The sequence below is a fragment of the Squalius cephalus genome (assembly GCF_949319135.1).
Source record: "Squalius cephalus genome assembly, chromosome: 13".
Classification (NCBI taxonomy): Eukaryota; Metazoa; Chordata; class Actinopteri; order Cypriniformes; family Leuciscidae; genus Squalius; species Squalius cephalus.
In genome coordinates, this window is record NC_137134.1 from 23237446 (window position 1) to 23247457 (window position 10012).

A 10012-nucleotide genomic window follows, 5' to 3' on the forward strand; every position below is an offset into this window, starting at 1 on the left:
TCATAAATCAAACTGAATCATTCATAAGACGGACAGAATGACATGTTCACAAATCAGACTGAACCTTTTGTTCACAAATTAGACTGAATGAATCATTTACAAATCAGACTGAACAATCCGATCATTTATCTCACTGAACCATTCATTCACAAATTAGACTGAACAAATCATTCACAAATCGGAATGAATGATCTGGTCACAAATCAGACTGAATGAATCCTTCACAAATCGGACTGAACCATTAATTCACAAACCAGACTGAACAAATCATTGTCAAATTGCCAATCTGATCAACTCCCTGAAAAAAAGAAAGTATTTTAATTTCCTAAAAATGATACACTTCACTTCAAGTCTCATAAAAATGAAGACAAAGCTAAATACAACCATCAGGATTTGTCAAAGAAGCACTTAATCTGGGACTCTGTTGGCGGCTGGTTTGTGCAAGTTCCCCTTGATTGTCTACATATGTGGTATTTTACGCTTTTGATCCACAGAACGTGACAAACTGATTGGAGACTTCATACAGTGCTTGTGAGTTATGCTTGTGTGACAAGACTCCCATAATTCCCTGGGTGTGGACAGTAGTGACATAGGGGAAAGTCTTTTGTTGTAAATCTATCCCTGAGGTCTTTGATGTGGAGTCGAGGATGTGTCGTTTGTCAGTGTCACAACAATAAAAGCCAAATCTCATTACCGGCCCATTCAGATCTCACTGTAGAAAGGCGGCTGCATCAAACTGCCGTTTGTTGGCCCAGCAATTCCTCCACAAATATGGGAGCCCAAGATTGAACCCTGAGGTACTCCAGAACGAAGAAGAAAACTATTTGGAGGGAAGCGTCTGTGGTAAATGCCATAAAACTGCAGGTCGTGAGAGAGCGAGTTGACAGCTGCAATGCAGATTTGCGATACCACACACTCAGATAACAGAGACGGAAGGGAGCGCGGACCACTTCCACCCTGGCACACAGGATATGGGATTCAATAAATGCAGCAGGGATACATGTAGTGCTTTCAACGCTTAAATGAGTAGTTTTGAAATTTAAAATTGTGCTCATTTCTTAATCACGCTTATGTCATTCCAAACCTGCATGATTTTATCTCATCTGTTATACATAAAAGAAGGTGATTAGTAGAACTTATAGGTTGCTCTCTTTCATACAATGAATGTGGATGGAGACTCTAAAACGAAAAAAAGTAACTATTTCTACATCCATCCTTAAGCCATTCTAATAGTGGGAGTAACTATTCTTCTTAAAGCTCTATTCTTGTTCACTACTTTTCTCTCTATCCATCTGTCTTTTTGTATCAGTCTTTTGTTTCTCCCTCTTTCTGTGAGCTGCAGAGGGAGGCGTTCCCTCCGGAGCAACAGCGTGCCAGTCCCCGTTGACGACGGTGGCGGTCTGCGTGTGTTTAAAGGGCTCAGTTGCGGTTCACACGCCAGGAGATCGCATTGGTATGCAGCCTTTGATCCTTTGAGGGTTCTCAGAGCGTCCTCTGGTTTTAGGCAAGCGCGTGTGTGTGTGTGCGCGCGTTAGTATAATTAAGTTATGGTTCACAATTGAAAAGGTCAACGGGGCACGGTTTTGGGTTCTTCTACGAGAACAGTTTCTCACACAGAATTCTGTCAGCATACAAACCTCAATGAGACAAGAAAGTTTTAGAAACTAGGCAACAAAGGGAGCGAACTACATAGGCAGCATTCTATGATAAGAGACAATTTGATAGAAATATAATTCATTCAAAGGCAAAACTAGTGATAAAACTATAGTTCAATCCAATTAAAATGCAAAAAATGCAACTATTTTACCCAATCATTGTGTTTTTATGCTTATAAGAGTATTTCATAGTTAGCTTAGCAATATGCTAACACCATTTCAAAACTATTTAAATCAAGCGTCCTGTTATAAATGCTAATTGCAGACATAACTGTGTAAAGTTGCTGCCGGTGTATGTTTCTACATTTCTAGTTAAGTTGTTGCTGTCTTAGAAGGCGGTGGACAACATGGCAACTCGCAAGGTTTTGGAACGGAGGCACAGTCTCTGTAATTCTCTCCATAAACTCCACGCTGCGATACAGATGCTAACGCCGCATGCTGTCAGGGCCGTTTTAATAAAGGCAGGAATCTCTTTGAACTCCTCTTTTATGATGGAAGTTCCTCATTTAATGATTTCACTTACATTTCCTTGTCGCCTTCACAGGACAAACAGTTTACTCAAACAGCTTGTCTTTACACGCTGGCCCTGAGCCCTTTATGAAAGGTGTGGCAGCTTTTCTGGAAAAGAGAAATACAAAAATTTTACTAGTATAGTGTGATAAGTTATTTTGTAGTTTAATTATTTATTTTAATTATTTTAAAACTCACAGAGTTGCCATAAGCTGCTAAGAATGTCTTAGAAAAACTTCAGGGTTTATATTAAATTCATTAAAAAAAATCATATTTATATTAAAATAAAATGTACTTTTTGTAGTGATATATTAAGCATCGCTCACACATAAGTCAATGTATTTTGCTCAACAAGGTGATTCACATGACCAGCTGAACCCATTGTGAAATCTGGTTTCGCTCTCGCGTGAAATTCTCGTGGATTCACTCGAAAACTTGCGAAACAATGGTAAACGTTATCAAACATTCAAAAAATGTAAGTAGCGCAGAGACAAATGGTGTGTTCAAAAAGATTGTATTTATGAGTTGAACGCACATGAATGGAACCACAAAGTTCGAATTACAAGTGGGAAACTGGGATTTTGTTGGCGAGAAAACAGTGGATGCAAGGGATGCAGTGTCTGTAGTTGTCAGTACAGTAAATTTGTTAATTTACTATAAAACTAGCAAAGTTAAATGTGCAAAATATGATATTGTTCAAGTATGATAGAATATATAACGATTCAGTGTACAGTACCTACTGTAGATTGACTAAAAACAGTGAAAAAATTGTCAATGTCAATACTAACTTCTCAGGAGGCATCTAGTTACTTGGTGGCCATCTTGTATCCAAGGCAGCTTACAAGTACAGCTTTCATCAACTTGAATGAGAAATCTTCAAAACCTACATTGGAATGTACCTTCCAATAACATTCCATTTTCTTCTCCCAGTTCTTTCCTATCAGCTTTCTACTTTCCTATAGATTAAAAAGAAATGGCAAAAAGATTAAAAAATAGCAGGCCTATACATAATGACTTAAGATTAGGGTTAGCGCTTACCTTTTGCCTGTTAGCATAGCAGCTAACTCCACAAAGCTGGAAATCCAAGAAGTCCCAATCCATTCATCCGATTAGCACTTCCGCATGCCATTCCTCAGTATTTCACCTCACATGGTCTTAACGGAGGTCCTCCTGCATGCTCAGTGGCCAAATGAACGTGATTATGATTTAAAACGTCTGAGCCTGACTCAAACAGGGACTTTAGCCGTTCTCACTGACCCAATTCAGATGATTGCCAGGCTTAATGGATGCCTGATTTTGATCTTTGCCAGATATTGTTCCTAAATCACATAAAATATCAGAAATAGTAGCAAAGTTTCCACAAAAATTCAGTAATAATTTCTACGGTTGAGTGTTCCAAAGATATGGCTGGACAATCCATGTTTCAATCCAAATATATAAGCCAATACAACAATTCTTGGATTATCTCCAAACATTTGGTCAGTTGGCTCTTGCAACATCCAATCTGGGCCATCGACAGCGGGGGACAACCGGGAAAGCTGTCCAGGGGCCTGGGCCAGGGCCAATTACTGGTGCTGGGACCCCCTAAGGGCCTCCTATATGTGGGACCCACCCACAAAAAGATGTTTTTGAGAGAAAAAACTGTCACATTTAAGCAACAGAATGGCTTGAATTATAAAAGCATCTGCTAAATGAATAAATTCAAAAGTATGTTTACGGATCTATTCTTACTTTTTCTTTTAACGAAAATAGATATGGACAACATGTCAGCCATTCATTTCTCCCCAAGTATCACTCACTCTCTCACACTGAATATTTAATTATAAGCCAATTAGCAAGCGCATAATCGTTTATTGAATTTGCAGTTATGAATCCTGTGTACATGCAGGTGCCGCTGCGTGGGCGAGTTTTGCTTGTGATAAATAACAGAACTCTTAATGTTTCTTTTTTCTGCGGCTAATAGTTCTGAGAGATACCTTATGAACAGCACGCACACAAAACCAGCCCCAAGAGAGATGAACCACACAAAAATGATGCTTTTATGCAAATATGCGGTGTTGCCTGGTGCTTTTAAACTCGTGTAAAGAGGACTTTTAATAACGCTGTCTCATTTACAGACCGTTTGGGAGAAAATATTACAGCAGCGAACTGCAAGTCACCAAAACACCACCGTTTTAAAATATGCACTGAAACTTTTTACTCAGAAAAGTACCCTAAAGAACTCAATGTAGGCTGTTTCGTGTTTTCAACATGTCTTAAATTGACCTTAATCGAGATTGTTTCGTGAATGCGATTTTAGCATAACATTTCAGCAAAGTATTGTGCCATATTGTGTCAATAATTAACACTCAAGAGTTTGTTTTTGTTGCAATTATTAAGAAAAAATGATCTCTGCATCCAAATATACCTAATTTCCTACTATATAGTAGGCGAAAAACAGAATGTGAAATGAGTAGTAAGTCCGAATACATAGTATTCATAAAACAATAAAATAAGCGGATAACACTCTTCCTAAATACTTTTTTTTTTTTTTTTACACAAAATTGAATTAAAAATGCTAAATAACCATATTTTAATATTTAAAATGTTGCATATGCATAAAGTTTCAAAATTAGTATAAAGCATACTGAAGCACATCTGGTAAGTCGTAAGCCAGCAACCCTTTCCAAACATGCTCCAGTTGTACCACGTATACGGCAAAACAACATGCCAAAATGTGTTAGTGCTCTGTCAGGAATTCTCATTAAAATCTGTCATTTGAATCAAACCCTCTGTACTGATGCATACTGTGCTTGGTATTCTCTGTAAAAGTCCTGCCTTTCTTTTTCCATATGGCTTTGGCGTATTAGCATCATTATACTAGAACGCTTAGCCTGCAGCTATGGACATTAGCATAGCAAGAAAATCCTGTCCGTTCAGGCCAGCTGCCAGTCGCCTGCAGACGCATCAGTGCGAGCTGTTTTCCAGGCAACTAGAGATGTCTCCAATGAAATCTCTTCTGGAGATAAATCGTCTCGGATAGGTGGTTGATTGATCCAAAAGCTGTTAGGAAAGCAGTATAAACTTTAGGAAGTGTATTGCTGTGAAGGGCTTCAGGACATTTGTATGTGCTTTTGACATATGGACTTTTAGATGTATTACGACTGGTAAAAGAAATGGTTCCAACCATCTTTACCCATTTGTTACCTCAGGAAACAGTCTCATTTCTCTTTTTTTCCTCTGTGGGATCTCCGTGCAGACTGGATGGAGGCAATGAAGTGCGTTTTCTGGAGTTTGCGCCATCACTCACACCGACAAACAACAGCACTTGGGGGATTGCATCTATCAAAACCTGAGAGGAGAAGATGTTCAAACTACCTCTGATCTATCAATCTTTTAATTTATAAAACCTATTGAGAAACCGTCATGGGTCATGAGAATGAAAGATAGAGAGATATGGGAGGTAGAGTAACCACAGCCGATAAATTGTACCCCTGCAGCTGATCTGTGACCTGCCATTGCACATTGAGACAGTGGCTGCAGCTAGTGCATTTAACCCCAAAAGAGGACCTGAGTGAGAGCAGGACTTAGCGAATAACTCTGCCCATAATTCATAGCAGGGATCAATAAAGGTCCCTCAAAACAGCAGGTACTCCTAATTTTGGCCAAATTCTAAGGCAACACTGCACAAAGCCTAGGAAATCCCACATCGCAACTCCAGAATTCTGATTATCAGTTAATTTATCATATTAAAAGAGGATGTTATATATATAATCTTGTTGAAATTAGATAAAATGGCTAGCAGTACTATGCAGGCGTTTTCCCCAAGCTAATGCTAATATTGATTTGTAAAATCTTTAAAACCGTTAAGTGCGACCTTCCCCTCAAAAATCAATGTGAGTAAATAAATAATATATTAACAATTATTTTTTTCCCCCCGCTGGTTACCTTCAGGAATAGTGAATCAAGACCTCTGACCTGCAGAATCATCCGAGAGGCCACATGTCCATTTCCGAATCTTTCTTTAAAAGGAAAAAAAGGGAACTACAGCACAAAGAATCTGCAGGTTTTGAAAAGGGACAAAAATGTTGGAGAGGAAGTCAAAGAAATGGAGAAATGACGAGAGCCTTGGACAGACAAAAGCAATTAGGATGATGGTGGGGGTGGCCATAGTCGTTCAACATTTGAGAGAGGGAGAAACATATCAATGGGGTGGAGGCCTTGAGTGAGATGAAAGACCCCCAGAGTGAAGGAGAGGCCCCCGAACAACAGGACCCTCGGCACTGGAGTGTGTGCGCGGGGGGGTATTTCTGTGTCCAAAATTGGCCCTAAACCTCTTATGATTACCCCCCTCCCCCTTAAAATTGTATAGCTGGGATGGCTTCCATCACGTCGCTATGGCAACATGGAGTGGCCTGATGAAGGGTTTGTAACAGTATTTCAGAGTCACAGAGCTCAGACAGATGGATCTATTATAAACAGATAGATAGATAGATAGATAGATAGATAGATAGAGACATATAGAGATAGACAGACAGATAGATAGACAGAAAGACAGACAGATAGATAGATAGATAGATAGACAGATAGACAAAAAACTTCAATTGTGTGAAACTGGAAAATTCAGTTTATCTAAAATTGCATTTAATTTTTCAATTAAATCATGAAACTATATATATATATATAGAGAGAGAGAGAGAGAGACAGTATGGTGCTAAAATAGGATTAATTTCTTTATGAAAAGTTTGATATTCAGCTGTGTGCTGAAATGCACGTTTCTGGACAGCCGTGTGAGCGAGATGCCTCTGCTGTCCCACAGCAAGGTGGACAGTTGACATGTGACCCCTGTGGAACCAAGGTCAAAGGTCAACAGGGTCACAGAGGGTCAAGCTACAAGTCATTATCTGGCCAAGCTAAAGCACTACACTGATTACAATGACAGATGCACTCCATCTTTCTATGAATGAAGTGAATTTCAAATGTAACTTTATATATTTTATTCAAGCGTCTCTACCATCATTATCAGTGAGAATTGAATTACATCAGCCACAATGAGTATCAGGTGAACATGTCTAGGCATGCAGAAACACGTCCTGCCATTGGCTCTGACAGACAGGAGTGTGTAGGACAGCTGGTCTGTCATCACACCCTCGTCCTCCTCCTCTGGGCCCACGGCCACCGGAGTGCCACAATTATCCATCAAATCCAAATCGACAGCATTTCAATCCTGAAAAATAAAGACTGTGAACACCGTCCAGGCCCAAACTGGTTATTCGGAGCTCTAAACAGCATTTTTCTGATCTCGTCCCATGCAAACATCTTTCCTGACACCTGCTATAGGCCAAATGGCAAGACACGCTTGTCGGTTAATTTATGCGGGACACACACTCGCTCTCGACTGGCAGGGAGCCGCTGCCCCATATTTTGTCCTGACAAATTCTCCATCTGGCATCAATTATATGACAGAAAACCAGGGAATAGAGGTTTAAACACTATGAGTTCATATAAACAGTGATATTACTGTCCTAATAAATGATTTAGGTTTAGATTTAGTGTAATTTGTTACTGAAAAAGAGCATATTTTGAATAGGCTATGCAAAGACAATTTTAAGTCACAAAACTGTTATGACAGTTAATAATGGGGTGTTATTAAAATGGTATTAGTTTTGATTGATGAGGTCATTTGTATCCAACACCTACTGTCTTAATCACATGGAAATGAGCCAAACACAGACGTAGTCCAATAAAACAGCCTTAACAAAGATTATGAATCTTAAATGTGTTTGAGAAAGATACTATATCTTTGCTATTAGAAAATAAAGTGGCCATAAAATGTCAACATTTGTCAAAGCAGAACATACCTCAACGGACAGCTACCATATCCAATGTACTTCGTCCTCGTGACTCATTAAGCGATTCTGCCGCCAAAAGTTAAGACATTTTTACACAAAATTAGACTAAAAACACAAAGTATCTGTATTTAATTCACGCGCTGAATTAAATATGCAACGAAATCCGTCGTATAACAATATATCGCGTGAAACACTTACTGCAACAGTTTCTCATTATATTCATGTACAATTTAGTGTGCACTAGCCTAGCCTATTATAAAAAACAGCAGTTTAAAGCCTTATCAATGCTAGTACAATGGCGCCCTCTGGTGTTTCGTTGAAGAGTTCCAGTATAATGTACCGTGCCTGTGTCTCGTTCTCGTCTCTCTAGCTTTCGTATTCATAGAGTAGGTGGTGGATAGGTAATGCATCTATTTTGTTTAAGGGTCAATGACGCGATTCTTGTTTTGCTGTTTGTTTGTTTGTTCGAATCTAGTAAAGTTATTCAGAAATTAAATGACTTAAATAGGCTTACATATGATCTTAAAAGTAAATTTGAGATTTCTGTGGGTCTATAAAGGTTAATGGTGAAATTCTTGAAAAAATATATTGCCATTATTAGTTTGGCGCTACATGCATTGAATTATACAACATTAGATATTATCAGATTTTGTTATATTTTATTAAATATTAAAATAATATTAAATTATTCACAGACAGACACACACACGTGTTTGTGTGTGCTTTTATCAGAGTAATTTCAACAAAATTCTTGAATTTTAGAACTTTTTACTTGGTATATTTAATGGCTCTAAAAATATCATGAGTTCGTTTGTAAGTAAGCTACGTGAACACAAATATTAGCCTACATTTCTAAGAAGTAGCTTAAATGTGTTTTAAACAATTTTTATCATCTCTGACATCTTTATTTGTCATGACCCCTATGCAATCCTCCCTGTGCTAATGTTTTGTCGAGGTTTATAATCCTACCAGACCTTTCAAACACATTCATCAGCATTTCCTGTTTTAACATTCCAGGTGAGTTGAGGTTTGCGCGTGCACCCGCAGCTGCAGCATCAGTTCACGCGCTGCTCCGTTAAACCGCCCACATCCTGTCAGGCTCTTCCGCAGGGTGTCTGAATGAAAGCACACGTTTCTTTGTTTGATATCAGACAGGCATGTGAACAAAGACAAACACCTCCGGGGATCCTCCGGTGTGTAATCCGGGTTTGACAGATCCTTTTCGTCTCCGCAGCCTGTCTGAGCAGGTCTTCGTGGAGTTTTTAAGCAAACATCCGTCTTTGTGGATCTGGGTTCAATGATCATGGGAATGTGGGTCAAGAACTTTGACAACATGTAGCAAATCCACACAAGAACACATCTTATAGTTTATAATATAGATAGCTACGGTATTATATTAAGGCGTATTTTCCCCATCTGGTTATAGGCTATGTGTGTTCGGTTACTGACGATACCGTTTTGAACGGTTGTTTGTGCTGGTGTTTCTTTGAGAAATTGCAGTATGTTGTTCTGGTCCAACACTGGTCGTTATTAAAGCTATTTTAATTAAAGGCACACTATGCAAGATCTGTACCTTAATAACATCTTCGCAATCATTTCGATGGTAAACAAACTCGTAGTAGGGCGTAGGGGTGTAAATCGGACAGTTCATCACGATACGATACGATATCGATTCTCTCAGCCAGCGATACGATATTTTCCGATCCTTTAAAAAAATTCCATGATACGATTCGATTCGATTCAGGGCTGTATCGATCGATTAATCGATATTTAGATATTATGTTCACACAACCAGTTACGTTTTTATTAACTCACAAATGCAATCAAAATATATAACATGAACGTTTAATTAAACTCTTTGAAAATTGCACACCCTCTCCCAATTGGGACATTTATAACAGAAGTGGTCATTTGCAAGTACTCCGTTCTTGTTCATTTTCATAAATCATGTTTTTTATTATTATTGTGCATCCAAGTAATATCAATCAAACTGCAGCTGGGTTGTTTTAATTAATA

At 38.6% G+C, this 10012-nt stretch overlaps 2 long non-coding RNA genes across 2 annotated transcripts in view; both read right to left on the reverse strand.

Moving 5' to 3' along the window:
• The window catches only part of LOC307170401, a 5401-nt gene extending 3134 nt beyond the window's left edge, over positions 1-2267 (reverse strand). Inside the window, exon 1 of the long non-coding RNA XR_013823370.1 lies at positions 2179-2267. This is a non-coding gene — a long non-coding RNA (uncharacterized lncRNA). The remainder of the gene's footprint in view (positions 1-2178) is intronic.
• Positions 2268-5176: 2909 nt separating this feature from the next.
• On the reverse strand, positions 5177-8210 carry LOC307170260. Its single transcript, XR_013823323.1, has 3 exons — positions 8006-8210; positions 5307-5496; positions 5177-5207 (listed from the first exon to the last, which is right to left on the reverse strand). It is a non-coding gene; the product is annotated as an uncharacterized lncRNA (long non-coding RNA).
• Positions 8211-10012: the final 1802 nt, after the last annotated feature.